The sequence below is a fragment of the Brienomyrus brachyistius genome, chromosome 3 (assembly GCF_023856365.1).
Source record: "Brienomyrus brachyistius isolate T26 chromosome 3, BBRACH_0.4, whole genome shotgun sequence".
Taxonomy (NCBI): Eukaryota; Metazoa; Chordata; class Actinopteri; order Osteoglossiformes; family Mormyridae; genus Brienomyrus; species Brienomyrus brachyistius.
In genome coordinates, this window is record NC_064535.1 from 31,904,719 (window position 1) to 31,914,554 (window position 9,836).

The following is a 9,836-nucleotide window of genomic DNA, read 5'->3' on the forward strand; positions in this document are numbered from 1 at the left end:
GCTAATTGGAGTCACTAAATTGCCCATAGGTGTGCATGTGTGAGTGACTGGTGTGTGAGTGTGCCCTGCGATGGGCTGGCCCCCCATCCTGGGTTGTTCCCTGCCTCGTGCCCATTGCTTCCGGGATAGGCTCTGGACCCCCCGTGACCCAGTAGGATAAGCGGTTTGGAAAATGGATGGATGGAAGGAACAGTAAAGGAAAACCAGATATTTGCTACATAGCTCCAAAACACATAGCATGAATAACGAGTAAATGTTTAATTACAAGTTGTCTGAAGGTAGAAGCTTTTTATGAGCCTCTCAGTTCTCACTATATAGTGATCATGTCAACCACCTTGAGAATGGAAGTATAGCTGAAGGTTACATATTTGTGGATGCCTGATAAAATAGGTCTTAACTATACAGGTAATTTCCATATTTGTGTGTTTCAGTTGTCAGTGTGATATTTTATGTTTTCATCCTATTGGGAGGGCAAGCATGCCTCTTTTATTTCCATACAGGATTTGAGGAAAAATGTATGGATATTTCAGTCCTGTTCCCATAGTGCTTCAATTTAAGTCAGATTGTTACCAGTTTATTCTCATTTTTGCCTTCATCCAGGGTGTCCTGTCAGGATTGGTCCACGTCTGTCTGTTCTAAGTTCCATGATTGGCTAGTAGGTGTCACTGGTCATCCTGTTCTATCCCTGATGTTTACTTAGGTTTACCCCCACTCATAGTCCCCATTGTTCTCCCTGTTTTATGGCCCATTGTGTGGCTGAGTAGGCAGAGCATGTGACAAATTAACCATCCATACTGAACTGTCATGAGTTTGAGGCTGGTCAGAGGTTATATCTCCCCCCTTCCTGATGATAGGCTCCAGGCCCTCCTTTGAACTGTTTGCTCAGAAGCTGAAGATAATACATACTTGTTAGCTATTGGGAAAACATGAATGAAGCATTGAGCTTCCTTTCAAGCACATCTAAAGTCTATGGTGTGTTTTTAAAGTTGCTCCCTGATGCCCCCCCTGGTCCATCATGGCAGTATCATGCACAGCCTGGAAGCTTGAAGAAGGCCTATAGCATGCATGTTTAAGGTCCTTTCATCTGATTTCACTGCTGATTGTGGGTTGTCATATACTATATACTGTAACAGTTCCTTTAAGCCACATCCATCCAGAATCTCACTGCAAAATATTTTGGGCGTTTGTGTTCATTGAAAGTTCTGGTGGGGGAAACGGGCTCCATTCATGGCAATGTATGTGTGTTTCTTTGTAACAACACAGGAAAAAATTGTGCTTTTAATTGACAACATACTGTAAAACTGGCAATGACTGGCAGCATTGTCCTAGTTAAATAGTAGCAATGGTGTAGTTGAAATGGCAGAAGATGGTCAGTGTCAGATATCAGTAACTAATTCACTGCTCAGTTTACAAAATCAATGAAGGAAAAGGAGAGCTAGTCTTTTTTTTTCTTTTTAAATAGCCACTAGGGGATCCCTAATACAGCAAAGGCACAGAAAATGTTTAAACACAATCTATGCTACCAGTCAGGTTAGGCAGGATGCAAGATTTAAAAAAAATATATGATGTTAGTACAAATTAAATGTTTAGAACTTGGATTTGGTTAAAGAATACCAGAGAACTCCTTTTACATTTCTGCACTAAAATTTTTTGATGTTTCATGCAGTAAACAATGTACAATTAACTGTGTACAATGGACTGTAGTTTTCCATTGTCTTGTTCCTGCCTCATTCCTGTTTGCTTTTTCCAAAAATACCCTAAACAAAGATATAATAATAATAATAATAATAATAATACATTTTATTTATAATGCCCTTTACATCCCAGGATCTCAAAGGGCTACAAGTTAATATAAAGAGAGACAAAATAAATAGTTTAAAAGTAAACAAATTTAAAACTTCTAAGTGGAGGAACCAAAGGTTTTGTTAAAAAGAAAAGTCTTTAGATGCTTTTTAAAACAGTCAGTGGGTTGTGGTGCCCTCAGGAAGTCAGGGAGGGCATTCCATAGGCTTGGAGCAGCAGCACAGAAAGCCCTATCTCCCATAGTCTTCAGATTGGTTCTTGGTTTGTGGAGGAGGTTAGCCTGCGTAGAACGGAGGGAACGTGTTGCGCTTTGTGGGTTGATAAGTTCTTTGAGGTAGGGGGGGGAGGTATGTCCATGGACGCATTGGTGTGTAAGAAGCAAAACCTTATACTCAATCCTGGCGGAGACGGGAAGCCAATGAAGTGAGTGGAGAATGGGAGTGATGTGCTCATGTTTTCGCACTCTCATCAGGATCCTTGCTGCAGAGTTTTGAATGTATTGGAGCCTCTGAAGGCTCTTGCTAGGTATCCCAAAGAGAAGTGAATTGCAGTAGTCCAGTCTAGAGGAGATAAAGGCATGGACCAGCTTTTCGGCATCAGATAGGGAGAGAATGGGGCGGAGTTTGGAAATGTTCCGGAGATGGTAGAAGGAGGTCTTACAGAGATGGTTGATATGGGATTCAAAGGTGAGTTGGGGATCCATTTTTACGCCAAGATTTGTGACTGTTGATGAGAGAGAGATATTAGAGCCAGAGAAGATGATACTGGTTATGGGTGATGATTTTATCTGGTGAGGGGTGCCAACCAGAATGGCCTCGGTTTTGGAGCTGTTGAGTTGAAGGAAATTGTGATCCATCTAAACCTTTATCTCCTCCAGACAGACGGTGAGTTGAGATGGGGATGATGAGAGTGGCGTTGCAGCTGTGGCATTTACATAAAGCTGTGTATCGTCGGCGTAGCAGTGAAAGGAAAATCCATGGCGGCTGATGACCTGACCGAGCGGGGAAAGGTAAAGAATGAAGAGCATGGGGCCAAGAACTGACCCCTGGGGAACGCCACAGGAGACAGTGTGTGGCTTTGAGGTGGAGTCACCCATAGCAAGGTACTCTATCCGGTTTGCGAGGTATGATTGAATCCAGCTGAGGGCAATGTCAGTGAGTCCAAAGGTGGAATGGAGTCGATTTAATAAGATGTCATGGTCAACTGTATCAAATGCAGCAGATATGTCCAGGAGAATAAGCAAGGAGGAAGAACCAGCATCGGATGACATCAGGAGATCATTTGTGACTCTTACGAGTGCAGTTTCTGTACTGTGGTTTGACCGGAAACCAGATTGGAATTTTTCATAGAGGTTGTTGAGTTTCAGGTGGTTATGCAGCTGGATGGCAACTACTTTCTCAATCACTTTGGATATGAATGGGAGATTGGAGATGGGCCTATAATTGGAAAGGACTTCTGGGTCCAGGTTGTGTTTTTTGAGAAGTGGTCTTATAATGGCTTTTTTTAAGACAGAGGGGATATGACCAGTTTGAAGAGAGTTATTTATAACAGAGGTGATAAGGGGACTTAAGATAGTGATATGGGTCTGCACCAGGGAAGTTGGGAAAGGGTCTAAGGCACAGGTGGAGGGTTTCATCTTCCTGATGATGTTTTGCACCTCTTCTGATGAAGCCAGAGAAAAGCAGTTTAGGCGCTGAGAAATAGCACATGTTGAGGAAATGGTTTGGATCTGAGGACCGGAAAGGGCAGAGCGAATATGTGCAATTTTGGATGTGAAATAATCCATGAAATGGTTGCACTGCTCTGCTGTGGTGCCAGTAAGTGGGAGGAGGGGTTGCAGTTCGAGGAGATGGTTAACAGTGGAGAAAAGCTGTTTGGAATTTCCCGCACTATTTCTGATGGCATCAGAAAAAAATTTCGACCTTGCCTCTATGAGAGATTTCGAATATTTTTGTTGGTGCTCCCGGTAGGCTTGCTTGTGAACGGTAAGGCCAGATGCTTTATAGCGCCGCTCAAGGACCCGACCTGCTGTCTTCATTTTCCGAAGCCCATCTGTGAACCAGGGCGCTGAGCGTGAGAAGGTCACAGCTCTGGTTTTAACAGGGGCATGGTGGTCCAGAAGGCCATTCCAAAATCCCTGAAGCACAAGCCTCTGTTTTCAGACCTCCACAGGGCTCACGAAATCTCCGGACATCCCCATTGCACCCTTCTAGAACAAGGCGAGGAGCTTCTTTTGTCCCCCTACATATCCCAGCATCCTCGTGCCCATGCCTTTGTGGATCTGGAACTGATGGTGGGAGGAATACCACTGACACATGAACCGATCCCAAACAGAGCTGAATGAGTACAGATTAGTGAGTGCTGACACTAGTGTGAGAGATAAGCAGCTAGTAACAATGGCTTAGCATGTTGTACAGATGAAGGGCCTGGCAGCACTCTCAGCACTGTCATGACCTGCGCGTCCAGTCCTCTTGTGCGCCACGCCCCCCTGATCATCCACGTGTGCTTCCCCGATTGTGCCCAGCTGTTCCCTGTTCTTTTCGACTTGTCTTTTGTATATCAGTCTGCGTCTGAGTCAGTTCCCCAGATCGGTCATTGATGTTTGTGCTACGTTGTTCCGTGCCTTCCCCGTTCCCTTTAATAAACCTCCGTATCAGAACTTTCGCCTGTCAGCCTCATCCTTGCTCGCTGCCTGCCTGCCCGACAGACAGCGAAATTAAACAAGCACCATAGAGGGGGATGCCCTCAGCATCTCAGTGTGCAAAGCGCTGTTTAGTCTGAGACTCCACTCGAAAAAATGTTTTGGCCAGAAAAATGGCATGCTGGAGACTAAATGGCTATTTGGACTGGCTGTACCCAGAGAAGATGTCAACAAAACAAACACCAAAAAGGCCATTTTTAATCTTGTTCAAGAAGAACTCATTGTTTATTAGAAATTTTCCTGTCACTCTGATGTGGAAGAGCTGCTGTTTTTTTAGAGCTGAGTGTTTTCCATATACTGAACTGTCACTGCTTTACAGATTCTGCTAAGGACATTGATGGATAATGCTACCCAGAATGCATCCAGTTGAAAGTGAGTAACATTAATCTGGAATTTACCTGAAAGTTCACAATATGATTATTTCCAAATATAAAAATTAAGCTGTAAAAGCTGGGTAGGGAAACAGTGAACATAAATATAAATAGCACCTCAGTTGTAAAAATCTTTGAAGGTCTTTGGTTTGAGGATGATCAAATCTTCTTTTTCGGGCATTTAAAAGATTTAAGAGAAGCCCAGTGCATGAGCCTGGAGGAGTTGACAGAGACATATCTTAAGGATTTGCACAAAAACCAGAGAGATTCTGCTACTTGCACATGTTAAGCTGTAAAAGGTGAAGATATGGAGTCATCTATCATCTGAAAAACTGCTTTAAACAGAACATGCAATACATATGGTTTTGTAACATACTTGGGTGTATCTGTGAGTTATGGTCAGAATTTGTCTTCCCACCCTCTGGTACAACATGCCCCTGGTGTCCAACATGTAGACATATTCTACAGAGCACCTGCACTCAATCCACGGCTCTCCCTTGGAAAGGAGTCTGCCCCCCCACCCCCCTGATGCAGATCTGAAACACCACAGAGGCTGGATTTATGCTGCTGTATTTATTATTTTGTCCTAGTTTCTCTTACGCCACATCAGGGCCACGTTTATGCTATCAAGATTGGGTGGAAAAACAAACACTGAACATCTAAATTCTGAAAAAGGGCAACCTCAGTGGACTGGTACTTGGGACACTGAAATCGGCTAGATCAGTCATTTAATCACAAGTTTTTTTTTATCTTCCTGTTAATGGATGGTTAGTGGAGGAATGGATAAGATCGATCTGATGTAAATGTAGCGTTGAACGTGCTGAAGACTGTGGCACAGAGTAAAATCGTGAAAAAATGAAAGGTATCTGCATTTTGTGAGCAGGGACAAGGAGCTCAGGCAACTCACCTTGTGCTGCAGTCCAAAAGCACCACCTGTTCGCATTCAGCCTACGAAAGGCACAGCTAAATTACGCAAGCGGCCGGCCCACGGATTCTTCCAGAATGGTTTCTCACGACGTTGAAATTTCAGAGGGAGAGGTAACAGAGGTAAGGCTGCTGGGAAGACCCACCCCTCACGGCCCTGCGGCAGACAAAACACAGACCTTCTTCGAGCTTGGAGAGGAGGGGAAAATTCTGCAATAACACAGCTGCATGGGCTTGTGTGTGTAGACTGGGCCCAGGGAATGACTCTGCAAAGGCGTATCGTGCAGGAGGACTGATTTTTTTTTTTTTTCCGGTGGAGCGCAGACAGATGACATCATGTACACATTGAGTGAAGTATCTGCCATAAGAACACCCGTCCAAAATGGAAAAGCAAACAGACACAGTGGAGAAATTAAACCACATTTATAAAACCTGAGAATCTCAGTTAAGGTTGTGCAAGAAAGAGCTGCAGACCTTAACATGTTCCTCTATTCCCAGTTGACTTAGACAAGCTAGCAAATGTAGTCACTCCCATTAAAATGTCCTTGGTAGTTTAAACTGCACATGAACAAACTGCTTGTGAGTATGTGAATTATCTGACTATAAGAATAATGGGATGGTGTGGTTTTGGTGCAACCACTGTAAACGTTTTCTATTAAAAAATGCATAAAACCATAGAATTCCCACAACTGTAAAATGATGTGCAAGTTGTGTCTTCTGGTCAATGAGCTCTAACAAGCACCTGTGCATTACTTTGATTCCTTCCTTATTCTGTGGTACACCACCTTTATACTGGCACCTCTGACAGTGATTTTGCCAGGTACGGCTGGGGACCATTCAGATCTTGTCCAATAAGGGGTCATTTTCTGAAGACGAGTCTGTGTGTTAGTTTGATGTCAATAAACCTGACCAGTATAAAAAGATTATAAAATCACAAACCCAAAACTTCTTTTATGAAAATAATAAATGCATAAAACAATAATAACGAATTACAAATAAAAAAATAAGAGCCTTAAAATGGGTGAAGGACAAGCTCACAGTCAAAAATCCCACTGATGGAGAATGCCTTGGCTTTTGAAAGAACTTAATGGCATTCCAGGAGCTTGCCAGAAACGTAGCTGCTGGATGGCTCCATCCGGTGCGCCACCACCTCACGGGGCACAGTCAAGCCAAGCTTCAAGAAGAACCAAGTGGCCCAGAACAGATTATCACCACTTAAATTAGAATTTTGGTGATCAGTGTTGACATACCACAGCACTCAACAACAAAACTTGTCCTCTGCTTTTAACCCATATGTGACATAGCAAGGGGGTAGATAATTCAGCACCTGGGGAGCAGTGCTTGGGGGGCAGGGCACCTTTGTAGTACCTTGCTGGTCAGGGATTCAAACCAGCAATCTTTCAATTACAAGGGCACTTCCGTAACCATTAGACCATCACTGCCCCTCAGTTGCCATGATTGTTCTGACTTCAAGGCTTCTAGCTTCTCTTTCACTGTTTCTCATTAAAACCTTACAGGGATGGCTTGGGTGGGGGGGGGGTAGCCTGGGTAGTTGGGGAGAACCGCAAACATTAACAACTCCTCGGATGTTTCTGGTGCTTTGGTTGACCAGCCGTTGAGTCTGCTTCTTGTTACGAAAGCATCTGTGAAGCCATATATGGTAATCCAGTTGGGTTTCCCCAGCAGTCTCAAGTCAAGGATAAGACAAGCATCTTTTGTGAATCTTTGTAGTTTTCTGGAACTCAAGATAAGAGGTAATCTGCCTGCCCTAATGTTTATTCACACTGTTCCATAAAGGTTTGAAGGCCAGTGTATGGTACTGTAGGTTAGCAGTCTAGCCATGTCCAGAATGTGGCCAGTTCTGCAGCTGGCAGAGTAATCATCTCACTGTTCAGCTATTGAGCAATGTTTAACCTTGAAAACTAATCCATGAGAGTGAAATGAAAATAAGATGATCATACTTTATTGAGCTTCATGAAGAAATTCTCTTCTTCCCTACCCCATTATGCTCTCCATAGGTAAGAGCAAGCTTGGCAGCAAAGAGCAGCCACCCATAGCAGCACCCATGGAGCTGGGAGTTAGGGACTTTGCTCAAGGGACCAGAGGTGTGAAATTTTAGGCAAGGCCAAGCTCAAACCGACAAGCTTCCAATCACAGGCTTAGCCCACTGAGCCACATGTTAAATATCAGAACATCAGAATGTTGCATAGGAGAACAAGATGGAATATGCGAAAATTCATATGTAGCCGTACTTGGACAAAAAAAAAAAACGTAGCAGATGATATTACGACTGTTTTAGATCTCACCATCATTAACTGGGATAATTCATTTACTAAGTCAACGTTAAGTACTTCAGACCAGTGAAATTGAACAATTCAGCTGACCCTCAAAATTTTGTGAAGAAACACAGGCTTAATTAGAAAGGACCAGAGATTCAAGCAGATATAGAGGTAATTCCGTTCCCTCGTCCTTAAACGCATTGGCAAGGAGTCGCCGTCTCCGCATATTTAAAACAATAGTCAACTGTGGTGTGCCATTGTGACCAATGGCCTGGATCAGTCTACGGGAAAATTGTATTTACCAAGGACAGTGAGCTTCTGGAAGCATTTCTGGGGTGGCTGCCTTTCAAAGTGGGCATGTGGATTTCATTAAAATGTCGTTAGTGCTGGCTGGATGCAGAGAAGCAATTGAAAGAGCAGAAAGCCCCTGCTTGTATCAGACAATTTATAATGTCTAGTGATGATTTCTCCTTTCCTCTCCAGCGCTGGCGGGGAGTGCCAGTGTGCGTGTGTTCCTCTTACTGCGCTGGTTTTTAAAAGTAGTGTTGGACTAAGTTTGATTCAGTGGTGTAAAATTTGAAGCACCTTTAAATATATTTTGAGCTACGCAACTACATCTGTGACGTCAGTTTTTTTTTTCAAAGTGGTCTGTGGCTCTAAATATTTATTTCAGATGCCTTTTCAGTCGTTGCATTGGTCAGTGTTTCATTTGTTATTTACATAGCAAATGTTAGCGGTAAGGGGTGACCAGTATTATACTATTATACTGTAACTGGCCCATGAGATCAATATCACTCACCCAATCACCTATAAATCTTTCTTTCTGTTGTAGGTTCTGGCAAGATATTTTCTACACATTGGTGATATCAGTGAAAAAAAATCAATGCTCTATATAGCCTCTTCTTAAGAAGACAGCCTAGCTTTTTAAAAAAAAATAAAATAAAGGCAGGAAAATGGATAAGTATCCTTTTGAGACTACAATGCTTATCTGGAATAACAGGGAAAAAACACATAATTTGTAATATACTACAGCATATCGTTCCATTCTCCGCTTATTGTATTAGCCTATCTCTTGTAAATCTTCAAAAAGTAGCCTATTGTTAATGCATGGTTGATGAATCGCTTAAGGAAAAGCCTCTCATATATTTAGACTGCAGGTCCTTGTGAGCGCAGCATCTTAACATTTACCGCAGCCATTCGTTCCACTCTTTTAGCTTGGTTTTTGTTACCACATGGGCTCACCAATCCAGAGAACTGCTACAAATATTACGTTACATTCATGTCAATGAAATGTATGCTAAAGCCTGCTGGAATATTCAAGAAACCTCAACTACTGAGTCTACGAATTCCACAAGTCAAGTGCATTATCCATTGATTTATTTGCTCCATATCCAGCAATATCATAAAAATATATATTCCAAGTCGGTTCCTGAATCCAGTCCTTTATACCCGCAATTTCACCACAAACATTTATCGATTTGATGCATATTTTAGACCTAAGTTTCTGGTTGTATTCAGCACTGAGGGCCATGTATATATTGATATTTATTATCAAATAAATTACATATTATTAACAATTTTATGAACTGGTACAGTATTACTAACCAGGCTATGTTATTTTATGTACATAGTCCATGCATTTACTTGTCGGTTTATAACTGAGAAAACTACTTGCTGTTGACGTTGTTTTAAACACTTGGAAACTGTTGATTGCCTTAAGAGACAGCAGACTCTTGCGGTACTTAGGCTAGCCCCCGC